General features: G+C 43.4%; 1 protein-coding gene across 4 annotated transcripts in view; it reads right to left on the minus strand.

Moving 5' to 3' along the window:
* The window catches only part of LOC134205760 (mitogen-activated protein kinase kinase kinase 15), an 81387-nt gene that overhangs the window by 12232 nt on the left and 56662 nt on the right, over positions 1 to 12493 (minus strand). The gene's annotated exons all lie outside the window — the stretch shown is intronic.

The following is a 12493-nucleotide window of genomic DNA, read 5'->3' on the forward strand; positions in this document are numbered from 1 at the left end:
ACGTCGAAGCTCTATTTTTTAATTGTAAGAAGTTGTATGACGGTGTTTACAGAGTCAATTCATTTTTCTTCCTTTGCTGACATAGTAATCATTATCAGTAGTATTGGGAAAAGTTAAATTCCCAAATCTAATGCAAGAGCCCGAGTTAAATTCCACCGGATTCATGGCTCACAGAATCGAATTGCCGATTTGCATCAATGTAGGAGTTGTGCGCTTCATGATGCTTGGTTGTGCATTGTGCTAATGATGCGCACTACTCATGATTGCGACATCAGAAGCTAAACGAAATAGCCTTTTTCAATTATTATGCTTTTGACCAAAAGCTGTATAACTTGCGGTAACGCGGTGTTCCTCAATGCATATCATTTTCTCCCAATTTAAGAGAAACTTACTTCACAAGACTTCACTGAGAAATCACAAAATAATTCGAATATTCTAAATTATATTAAGTATTTGAATAAAAAAAAAAGTCTGAATAAAATCAACAGACCAACAAAGTGGACCGGAGCGAGCGCGCGCGCTAAATTATATTAAGTATTTGATTATTATATTATTATTAAATATTTGAATAAAAAAAAAGTCTGAATAAAATCAACAGACCAACAAAGTGGACCGGAGCGAGCGCGCGCGCGCACCGGTCCACTTTGTTGGTCTGCCGATTTTATTCGGCCTTTTGTGATTCGGCCTTTTGTGATTCGGCCTTATGTGATTTCGGCCTTTTGTGGTTTCGGCCTTTTGTGCATTCGGCCTTTTTTGCTTTCGGCCTTTTGTGATTCGGCCATTCGTGATTCGGCCTTTTGTGATTCGGCCTTTCGTAGTAGACCCGCTGGAGCAGACATACGGTGGATGCTCACTGCGGAACGTCAAAATCGTCATCGGCGACATGAACGCCCAGGTAGGAAGGGAGGAAATGTATAGACCGGTCATCGGACCGGATAGTCTGCACACCGTATCGAATGATAACGGCCAACGACCTAACCAAGAAACGGAAAACCAAATCGACCACGTTCTAATCGACGGTAAATTCTTCTCCGGAAGCTGGAAGTGGCACTCCCAACGGAAGAGCAGCTAGGCGCAGCATCTCTTGAAGATGGCTGGAGAGATCCGTCATTGGTAGCACCGCAACCGCTACACTTGGTACGGTGGCCCCGGATCAGAGAAACGCATGGTATGACGGCGAATGTGAGCAGTTAGTTGAGGAGAGGAATGCAGCATGGGCGAGATTGCTGCAACACCGCACGAGGGCGAACGAGGCACGATACAAACGGGCGCGGAACAGACAAAACTCGATTTCCCGGAGGAAAAAGCGCCAGCAGGAAGATCAAGACCGTGAAGAGACGGAGGAACTGTGCCGCACTAATAACGCACGGAAGTTCTATGAGAAGTTGAACCGTTCACGTAAGGGCCACGTGCCACAGCCTGATATGTGTAATGACATAAACGGGAACCTTCTTACGAACGAGCGTGAGGTGATCCAAAGGTGGCGGCACCACTACGAAGAACACCTCAATGGCGATGTGGCAGACAAAGATGGCGGTATGGTGATGGATCTGAGAACGCGCGCAGGACATAATTTCACCGGCTCCGTATCTCTAGAAAATCCAGGAGGAGATCGGCCGGCTGAAGAACAATAAACCCCCTGGGGTTGACCAACTACCCGGAGAGCTATTTAAACACGGTGGTGAGGCACGGGCTAAAGCGCTACACTGGGTCATTACCAAAATTTGGGAGGAGGAAGTTTTCCCGCAGGAGTACATGGAAGGTGTCGTGTGTCCCATCTACAAAAAGGGCGATAAGCTGAATTGTAGCAACTACCTAATTCACGAACACAGATTTCCGGATAGACTGACACGGTTGATCAAAGCGACGATGGATCGGGTGATGTGCATAGTTCGAGTTTCAGGTGGATTCTGGAGTCCCTTCGAAACGCGCAGAGGATTACGGCAAGGTGATGATCTTTCGTGGCTGCTATGCAACATCGCTTTGGAAGGGGTAATACGAAGAGCAGGGATTAACACGAGTGGTACAATTTTTAATAAGTCCGTCCAGCTATTTGGCTTCGCCGACGACATAGATATTATGGCACGTAACTTTGAGAAGATGGAGGAAGCCTACATCAGACTGAAGAGGGAAGCTAAGCGGATCGGACTAGTCATCAACACGTCGAAGACGGAGTACATGATAGTAAGAGGTTCAAGAGAAGACACCCACCTCGAGTTTGCATCGGTGGTGACGAAATCGAGGTGGTTGAAGAATTTGTAAACTCGGGCTCACTGGTGACTGCCGAAAATGATACCAGCAGAGAAATTCAGAGACGCATAGTGACCAGAAATCGTACGTACTATGGACTCCGCAAAACGCTCCGATCGAATAGAGTACGCCGGCGTACCAAACTGACAATCTACAAAACGCTTATTAGACCGGTAGTCCTCTACGGACACGAGACCTGGATGATGCTCGTGGAGGACCAACGCGCACTTGGAGTTTTCGAAAGGAAAGTGCTGCGTACCATCTATGGTGGGGTGCAGATGGCGGACGATGAATCACGAGTTGCATGAGCTGCTGGGAGAACCATCCATCGTTCACACCGCGAAAATCGGACGACTGCGGTGGGTCGGACACGTAAAACATAGAATGACTTACTCAGTTTACTTCTTCATAAATTCATTCAATTGATTACCACTGAGTATGGTAACTGCGCGCGAAAAAACCAAAATTAGCATTGATTATAGTGACATTTGGCGCTAAAAATGCCCCTCAATTGAACGTCGGGATTAGATCTATGCGTGTATTTATTTAAATCATCAAACTTGTGTTCAGTTTTACGATTATTTAATAATTTGTGATATTCAAATAAATACTCACTGACTCATATTCATTCTGAAAATTGACGGTGCAGAGCCGAATATGAATATGTTTAGAAGTGAAGTGACAAAGAAGGCCGATGGGCTTCATAAAAAATAATCGAAGTTTTAAAGCTTATATACCGCACAGGCCACTTAAGCCTCAGTCTGAACAAATAATAAATAACGTAGGCGTTGATAGCAACGGAAAATAATCGCATTGGTGGTCGTCGTCAAGATGGTTGCTGCAGATCATTCAACCTCAGCGGACCAGCAAGAAGTGAAATTTCAACGCCAAGGCTCCGACCAGCGATTGATTGCAGTTTAGTTATTGGAAAGGCGCATTGGGGAAAGAAAATTGGTTCTTCTCAGGACAAGCATTTTCTAAAAATGGACTGTTTTGGTGCGGCGTTTGACGTGGTAGCTTGCTTGATGTTGATTCCATCCATTCAAACAAATTTATTGAATCATCCCCTCCGTCTCCGCTTGTGATTGTGCTACCGAAGGGTAACATTCTGTCGTCGTCAAATGATTCAGTTTTGAACTTTAAAGAAAATTGATCTCGGATTGATTTTTTTTTGTATAAAATGGTGGCCCGGAGAAAATTGATTTCATTTCCAATGACGTACAGAAACAAAACTAAATAATCGTGGTAGAAAATTTCACTTTCCGTCGACGACAGCCAAATCGATAAAGACGCCATTTTAGTGAAAAATTACGTTAAACTGCTTTACTGCCGTTGGACGCATAAATGTCATATGTTACATTTGAACATTTTTGAGGTCTAATGTCATAATTTGATACGTATTTTTGAAATATTTTGTCAAAACAAAAGTTTTATTCTAGAAAACACGAAAAAAAAATCCGTTGTCAATTTGTCACATTTGAACAAATGGACGCATGTTTGTCATACTGGGATAAATGGACGCATATTTGTCACACTAAAAAAAGAGATATCTCGCTTAACAATTGATTAGGGCCTACAATGAAAAGTAAACAAATTCAATTTTAACACCCTTCAATAGCATCCTCTAATAACTAATAATAGTATAAAAATGTTTCGCATCTTCAATTAAATAACTTAGGAAAAACAAATTTTTGATTGGGCCTACAACGTGTTATTTTCAAAATATGTGTAGGTCCACCCTAAAAAACGGCCAAGCCACTCGTTTTTTTTTTCTGTCTGGGATAAGCCTTCTCCAACTTCGGGTTGATAACGGGATTTTTTTCCAAACCGTCATCGGCCCGACCTCAGAGGGAGAAAATTTCCCCTCCCGAAAAGCCTTATCCCATGTTTACTTTCGAAAAATGCCGTAAACAAAGGGTCTATGAATTACAAGCAAATGCAGAATGACTTATCAAGAAGGCCTATTCCGGAGAAAAAAAATGAAAATAGACTTAAAATTTTATTTTAACGATTTCGACACATTTTTGCATGTTTTCGATGCAATTAAGGTTATGGATGAATAGATAGTGTTGATTATGTGCTTTTAGGAGTTTTTGCTGCCTAAAATATCATAAACCTGGGAAATAGGAATAGAAATTGTGATGCATTTTTTCAAACGTCATTTTTTCAATGTTTATAAAACTAATAATTATTGTGACATGTTGTAGCGATAATATTTATTTAAAGTAAGAAATAAGCATACAGATTAATCAGAAGCTACTTGCTTCGTCGGAAGATAAACAAAAAACGATTTTTCCTCTTCGGTGATAACAGGTAGAACCACTTTCAGGAGGGAAGTTTTCTTTTCTTCTTCAATTCCTTGAGGAGCATTTTGCCAACGTACTTTTGTCGCAATAGAGAACGAATCCTTTACAACCAACTTAAATTGCTTCGTGGAAAACAACTTGCAGTATTTAAGGTCTTCGCTGTTGATGTTGTCTGCGTATCCAAGTTCGTAATGGCATTTTTCAAACACCACTTTCCGCATAGAGTCTACGCACGGGCGGAGCTTGCACTGGTTTATCGTGTACTGTGAAACGGTGAGCTTAGGTTTGAAGAAGTCAGTTGCTTGCATATCAAGTACGTCAACATTGTTCTTCGCATTGCCAACCACAGACTTGACGTTTTCGAAACTGACGACACGTTCATGCCGCATTTTTGATTCAACCGCCGCATGGAAAGAGTCAGCGGCCATGAACGTATGTCCTGATTCGAAGTACTTAAACAGTATGCGCTCGACCTGAATTTCATTACTGTTTATCAGTAGGATAATGTGTTGGAATAAATTCCAGTTCTTATTTTGCGAACTACAATTATCCAACCAAAAGATAATTGTCTTCAGGTCAGTGTACTTCTTAATGACTTTGAAAAAGCAGCTAAGGATTTCGTTGGCTGTGCGACCACCAACCGACTCGGACCAAATGCACGCAGATACAGGAAAGGCTCGTGTGTAGGCGCCAACAGGCGCAAAGCTCTCATTAAAGACCAGCAGCCGTTGCGAAAAAATAATGCTCTTGAAGCAGTCCAACCGTGGAAGCTGTATGATCTAGAAAATAAGTTCAAAACTTATAAATGCTTGAGTTAAGCATTTCCAAGATCTTACCGTCTGCAAATCCACAGAAAAAACTGCTACTCCTGGCAGCACTTTGTCACCATCATCTCGATAAGACAGTCGCGATTCCTTTGCACGTTGGAGATGTAGTGCATGTCCATAGCAGTCGGTGCAGCTACAATCCTTAATTTCGGAATGTCCATTTACCTTGTTACGGAGCTCTGCAGCAGTACACGCCTCACACTCTTCGTGCCCGAGCTTCACAAACGAGATGTTGTTTTCTTTAACAACAGTACAACGAATAGCTTGCTTTGAAGTTTTATTTGGCTTCATAGTCCTCGTGCAAGGACTTTTCGGTCAAATCCGATGGCAAATAAAGACGGTTGTGAGCATGAGCTCGTCGATAGCGGGAGATACTTGGGCCATATCCAAATAAATGCTCCCTTATGGCCTCGAGTGCTTTCTTATCTCTCTTGTATTTCCCACGTTGATCTACTGGAGGTCCGTCCCGAGCTGCCCGGATGCATCAGTAAATTACATTACTACTTTTTATATAAATAAATTATGTAAAAACAGGCAATGCTTTCAACAACTTACCCACAATTTTCGCGATAACCAATCATGTCTAGAAAAAACTTTCTGCAAACAGTCACTGGGACACCGTTCGAGCTTGGAAGAGTGCAATTTACCGCAAGTTGTTTCACCATAAATGAACTTTGCAGCCTCCCGCGGAATGGTAGTCCGAAGCACTTTCTTCCCCCGTAAGAATATCCACAAGGCCTCATGGAAATCACCTAATCAAGTAACGGAAAACCAAATCGACCACGTTCTAATCGACGGTAAATTCTTCTCCGACATCACGAACGTACGCACTTACCGCAGTGCGAATATTGAATCCGACCACTACCTCGTCGCAGTATGTCTGCGCTCAAAACTTTCGACGGTGATCAACACGCGTCGGAGTCGTCCGCCGCGGCTTAACATTGGGCGGTTACAAGACGGTAGACTAGCCCAAGACTACGCGCAGCAGCTGGAAGTGGCACTCCCAACGGAAGAGCAGCTAGGCGCAGCATCTCTTGAAGATGGCTGGAGAGATATTCGATCCGCCATTGGAAGCACCGCAACCGCTGCACTAGGCACGGTGGCTCCGGATCAGAGAAACGACTGGTATGACGGCGAATGTGAGCAGTTAGTTGAGGAGAAGAATGCAGCATGGGCGAGATTGCTGCAACACCGCACGAGGGCGAACGAGGCACGATACAAACGGGCGCGGAACAGACAAAACTCGATTTTCCGGAGGAAAAAGCGCCAGCAGGAAGATCGAGACCGTGAAGAGACGGAGGAACTGTACCGCGCTAATAACGCACGAAAGTTCTATGAGAAGTTGAACCGTTCACGTAAGGCCACGTGCCGCAGCCCGATATGTGTAAGGACATAAACGGGAACCTTCTTACGAACGAGCGTGAGGTGATCCAAAGGTGGCGGCAGCACTACGAAGAGCACCTGAATGGCGATATGGCAGACAACGGTGGCGGTATGGTAATGAACCTAGGAGCACGCGCGCAGGACATGTGACTTCCGGCTCCGAATCTCCAGGAAATCCAGGAGGAGATCGGCCGGCTGAAAAACAACAAAGCCCCTGGAGTTGACCAACTACCAGGAGAGCTGTTTAAACACGGTGGTGGAGCACTGGCTAAAGCGCTACACTGGGTGATTACAAAGGTTTGGGAGGATGAGGTTCTGCCGCAGGAGTGGATGGAAGGTGTGGTGTGTCCCATCTACAAAAAGGGCGATAAGCTGGAATGTAGCAACTACCGCGCAATCACATTGCTGAACGCCGCCTACAAGGTACTCTCCCAAATTTTATGCCACCGACTAACACCAATTGCAAGAGAGTTCGTGGGGCAGTACCAGGCAGGATTTATGGGTGTACGCTCTACCACAGACCAGGTGTTCGCCATACGTCAGGTATTGCAGAAATGCCGCGAATACAACGTGCCCACACATCATCTATTTATCGACTTCAAAGCCGCATATGATACAATCGATCGGGACCAGCTATGGCAGCTAATGCACGAAAACGGATTTCCGGATAAACTGATACGTTTGATCAAGGCGACGATGGATCGGGTGATGTGCGTAGTTCGGGTTTCAGGGGCATTCTCGAGTCCCTTCGAAACGCGTAGAGGGTTACGGCAAGGTGATGGTCTTTCGTGTCTGCTATTCAACATCGCTTTGGAAGGAGTAATACGAAGGGCAGGGATTGACACGAGTGGTACGATTTTCACGAAGTCCGTCCAGTTATTTGGTTTCGCCGACGACATTGATATCATGGCACGTAACTTTGAGAGGATGGAGAAAGCCTACATCAGACTGAAAAGCGAAGCTAAACGGATTGGACTAGTCATCAACACGTCGAAGACGAAGTACATGATAGGAAGAGGCTCAAGAGAGGTCAATGTGAGCCACCCACCACGAGTTTCTATCGGTGGTGACGAAATCGAGGTGGTTGAAGAATTCGTGTACTTGGGCTCACTGGTGACCGCCGATAACGATACCAGCAGAGAAATTCGGAGACGCATAGTGGCTGGAAATCGTACGTACTTTGGACTCCGCAAGACGCTCCGATCGAATAGAGTTCGCCGCCGTACCAAACTGACTATCTACAAAACGCTTATAAGACCGGTAGTTCTCTACGGACACGAGACCTGGACGATGCTCGTGGAGGACCAACGCGCACTGGGAGTTTTCGAAAGGAAAGTGTTGCGTACCATCTATGGTGGGGTGCAGATGGCGGACGGTACGTGGAGGAGGCGAATGAACCACGAGTTGCATCAGCTGTTGGGAGAACCATCCATCGTTCACACCGCGAAAATCGGAAGACTGCGGTGGGCCGGGCACGTAGCCAGAATGTCGGACAGTAATCCGGTGAAAATGGTTCTCGACAACGATCCGACGGGAACAAGAAGGCGAGGTGCACAGCGGGCAAGGTGGATCGATCAGGTGGAGGACGACTTGCGGACCCTCCGCAGACTGCGTGGTTGGCGAAGTGCAGCCATGGACCGAGCTGAATGGAGAAGTCTTTTATGTGCAGCACAGGCCACTCCGGCCTTAGTCTGATGATAAATAAATAAATGTTTCACCAAATTCGTGGACACTTTACGGCTCCGGCGTCGTCCGACAAGTTTTGGATGTGCATACCGTCGGATCGAGTAAGTTTATCGTTGCACTTTTTGAGGCATCCGCAATTGTCCAGACGGACCGTATACGACATGTGCCGTTTTTTAGCTAAATCTTCACGTTTCATTTCTTTTTTGTTTTTTTTTTTTGATTTCCGCTTGTTCCGCACTTCGAAAAAACTGCCAGAGCTATCCGTATCACAGCTTTGAGCAGCAGCACTGCATTCCATTGACTCCCAGTTCGCTTCCGTTTCTTCGTCGGAGTTTCTTCCTTGGAAACTTGTCCCGGGCAAGGAAACTACGCCACTATCACTGAAAACCGATTGGTTGACCTCTGAGACCGGTAATAGTACGTTTACCGGCTCCGCAGACGGAAAACGCTCATTTGTGTCATTTTCGAAATCGAATCCGAGGAAGTCCTCTTCCGTTGTTTTGTTGTTGTTTGTTTTATTTTGGACACTTTACACCGCTAAGTGTATTCATGTCGAATGAAAACATATCTTTCCATATTCTATTTTTGGGTGAATTTTAGCTAGTTTGTTTCGGTCTCGGATAGTAACGAGCGTGGGCTCGTTCTCAACTATGATATGAGACGGAATTTGCTTCTCTTGCCTAAGTCGTATCACTCGGACACCGTTCGGGATTCTCGGGAAACAGTTCTTCCATACCTCATTGTGAATTGATATTATCTTTCCGTATTTCCGTGTTGAGTGATTGTAGTGTTGGACATTTGAGGCGGTAGATCATCTCACTGTAGCGGTGGGTCCATCGACGTACACGGGGATGCAGTAGTCCACGTCGAGGTAGACGAATGAGTGACGAAGGTGATGTTGCTTCTGCAACCGAAGTGCTACACCTTCATTGTTCACCTCAATAAACACACAATTTTTGATATTGTGAAGCTGAATGTTCTTCACTTCATCCATGTTGAGTTTAAGCTTCTTCTCCAACAATTCTTTCACAGCATCTAAACTGCGACGCTTTGGTAAGGCACTAAGGTCCACGACAAGAGTGTTCCTCCTGTGTGTCATTTTGCGTTGAAAGCAAAATTCTTTCACAACAGCAAAAGTACTATAAGCAGTAGGACACTACGAGCTATCGGAGTAAAAGTCTGTCGCGCGCGAGAAACGATTGCCAACTGAGTCCTCTTCCTATTCCTCGCCACTGGATTGTCCGTATTGTTTCAAATATTCCATTTCCGGTTCCACTTCTGCCGTCAGCGAAAAATCACATCCAAGAAATACAATCGTCGCTCGCAGTGTCAAAACAAATACTAACAACAAGTACCTCTCAGTACACGGTGTCACAAATATGCGTACATTTTTCGCTTGGCAGTGAATTTCGCGGCATAAGTGTCATATTCGGGTTTTGATTAAAAAAAGTGGAAAAAATAGTTATTTTTGGCAATGTTTGAGTAAGGCCCAATGAATATGAATATACTTCGATAGTTTATTGCGTTAAAGTCAATTAAAAAGCGAAATTGGGCGATAATAGCATAAATGCATTTTGAAACTTCAAATGCGTATTTCTCATTTCCATCGTTTGTAACATGTGACATTTATGCGTCCGACGGCAGGCTAACACGATGATACTTTTATGCCCAGGGAAGTCGAGACGTCGCACTAAGGGGTAACTGGACCAAAATCCTGGCCAAAATTATATTTCGGCGTTTTCTGGTAGGTTTTGCATTTATGATACAAAAACATAGTAACAATCGATTTTCGAACATTTTTACAGATGCAAATTCACCTACCACTGAGAAATGACCTTTCTTGATATGTTCAAAAATGAAACTATAAACTGATACAGAAGCGACACACACTTTTTTTCACACACTTTTGTCTTTAATTCGCGTGGGAAACGTGGAAAATAAAAAATCTCGCGTAGCATTTGATAAGGGCCTATTACAGAAAGGTAAACATTAATCGATTCAAAACAAAACATTAGATTTTCAGCTCCCATTTCACAAGTTTATTATATTTTTAGCAGCGAAAGCTACCTAGAACGTAAAATCAACACTGATTACTCACGCATAACATCAGTTGCATCGAAAAATTTGAAATTGATTAAACAAAAGTCTGGCTATTGTTTTTGCACCCTTATGGGTCGTTCATAAACTTTTTGCTTAAAACATCTTCATCTTACAATAACATAGGATCGATTATTTTTGGAGAGGAAAGGTTTCTTTCTATTTCCTGTTTTGGTCCTATGTACAAGGTTGCCTCATGTGGTTACTTCACTTAAGACCAAGTAGACTGCTTATTCGAATTGTTTCTATTTAGCTTGAAGTGGCACTTGTCCGTTTTATCCCCTACCCCATATTATTTCTTTGCTTCAACTTGTCTACATAATATCAACTATGATGTTTTCAAATTATATCGAGATTTACATATCTGTTGTCAATGCAATCGTCAAATTCAATATAATTGATATTTAGATTTTTCATAAGATTGGTTAGTGGGAAGGAGATGAAAGATAATAGAGCATGCGCTATGCTTTGTAGATATTTAAATGAGCAGCAGATGCCCCAAACTAACATTATTATTTGAGGGTTAGGTTACAAAATTGTATTAAAAAGTTTTTTTTAATCGGCTCCGTAACGCCCTACAGCATTTGAGCCTGCCAAATGAACGAATGAATAACAAAAAACAGAGTATGTTACTGTTGTATTCAATCATGTCTATGTGTCAAACGCCTCGAAAACCAAAAAAAGTTATCTGCGGAATGTTTCTGCCTATATACTGAAAACAATGGGGAAAAATATGAAAACAAACCTATTTTGAAGTTACTCGCAAATTCGTTTGCGGACGAGTGCGGATGATCTTTAACCCGCAATGGAAAGATGAAAGCCTATATTTTCATGTGTGTACAATCTCGTAGCGGAATACGAGGGAGTACTTAGTAATAATGAAGTTTGTTAAAAAAGGTCAAAAACTCCATGTTATTTATGTTTATGAAATAATATCTTAATGTTAAATATAATTCATTTCAACTCATGGAGGTCCTAGGGCAGTCTATAAATAACGTTTTGTGTACTATAAACCTAACATTATATGTGTTGTTTAGATTAGTCAGCAGTAGTAACTGATCTTTGTCTTACGGCACGCTAAAAACCACCAATTAACATGATTTTTGATAGGTTGTCATTAATACTAATAAGGAACAAACGTAAAAATTTCAATGATACATAATGGAGATAATATTGAAGAATATTCTAAAAATATAATACTATGCAAAAGTTCGAAAAACGAGAAAGGGTTTTTGGCCAGCCATTTGTTCTAGCTACTCCACCGTGCGTCGTGGTCTTGCTTTGTAGCCGCGCATCTTACCGCACGGCTAAGGAGGGCCGATCAACGACGGATCAAATGTTTACCCTGAGACAAATCCTCAGACACATCATCTGTTTATTGATTTCAAGGCGGCGTACGATTCAGTGAAACGGAATGAATTATGGCAAATTATGCTTGAACGTGCGATAATGATGTTAACCGCGAGGTGAAAAGGCATATTGCAGCTGCAAATAGGGCTTATTACGGACTTCGTAACCAGCTTAAGTCCCGTAGTCTGCAAACGAAAATAAAACTCGCGCTGTATACTATTTTGATTCTTCCGGTGGCTTTTAACGTCTATGAGATATGGACGTTAAAGGAGGCTGATCGGAAAGCTTTCGGATTGTTTGAGCGGACAATACTCGGCGGTAAACAGGAGAACGGTATCTGGCGGCGTTGCATGAATCACGAATTGTACCAGGTGTATAAAGGGCTGGATATTATTAAACTTATACAACACGGCAGACTACGGTGGGCTGGTCACGTTGTTCGTATGCCGGAAGAACGTCAAGCGAAGATAATATTAAGTAGAGAACCCGGAAGAGGCCGCAGGCTTCGTGGAAGGCCGCGTACACGATGGCTTTTTGCAGTTGAAGAGGACCTGAGGGCGCTCAATGTTCAGGGCGACTGGAAGCGATTGGCCC

Source organism: Armigeres subalbatus, chromosome 1, assembly GCF_024139115.2.
Source record: "Armigeres subalbatus isolate Guangzhou_Male chromosome 1, GZ_Asu_2, whole genome shotgun sequence".
In the NCBI taxonomy this organism is placed as follows: Eukaryota; Metazoa; Arthropoda; class Insecta; order Diptera; family Culicidae; genus Armigeres; species Armigeres subalbatus.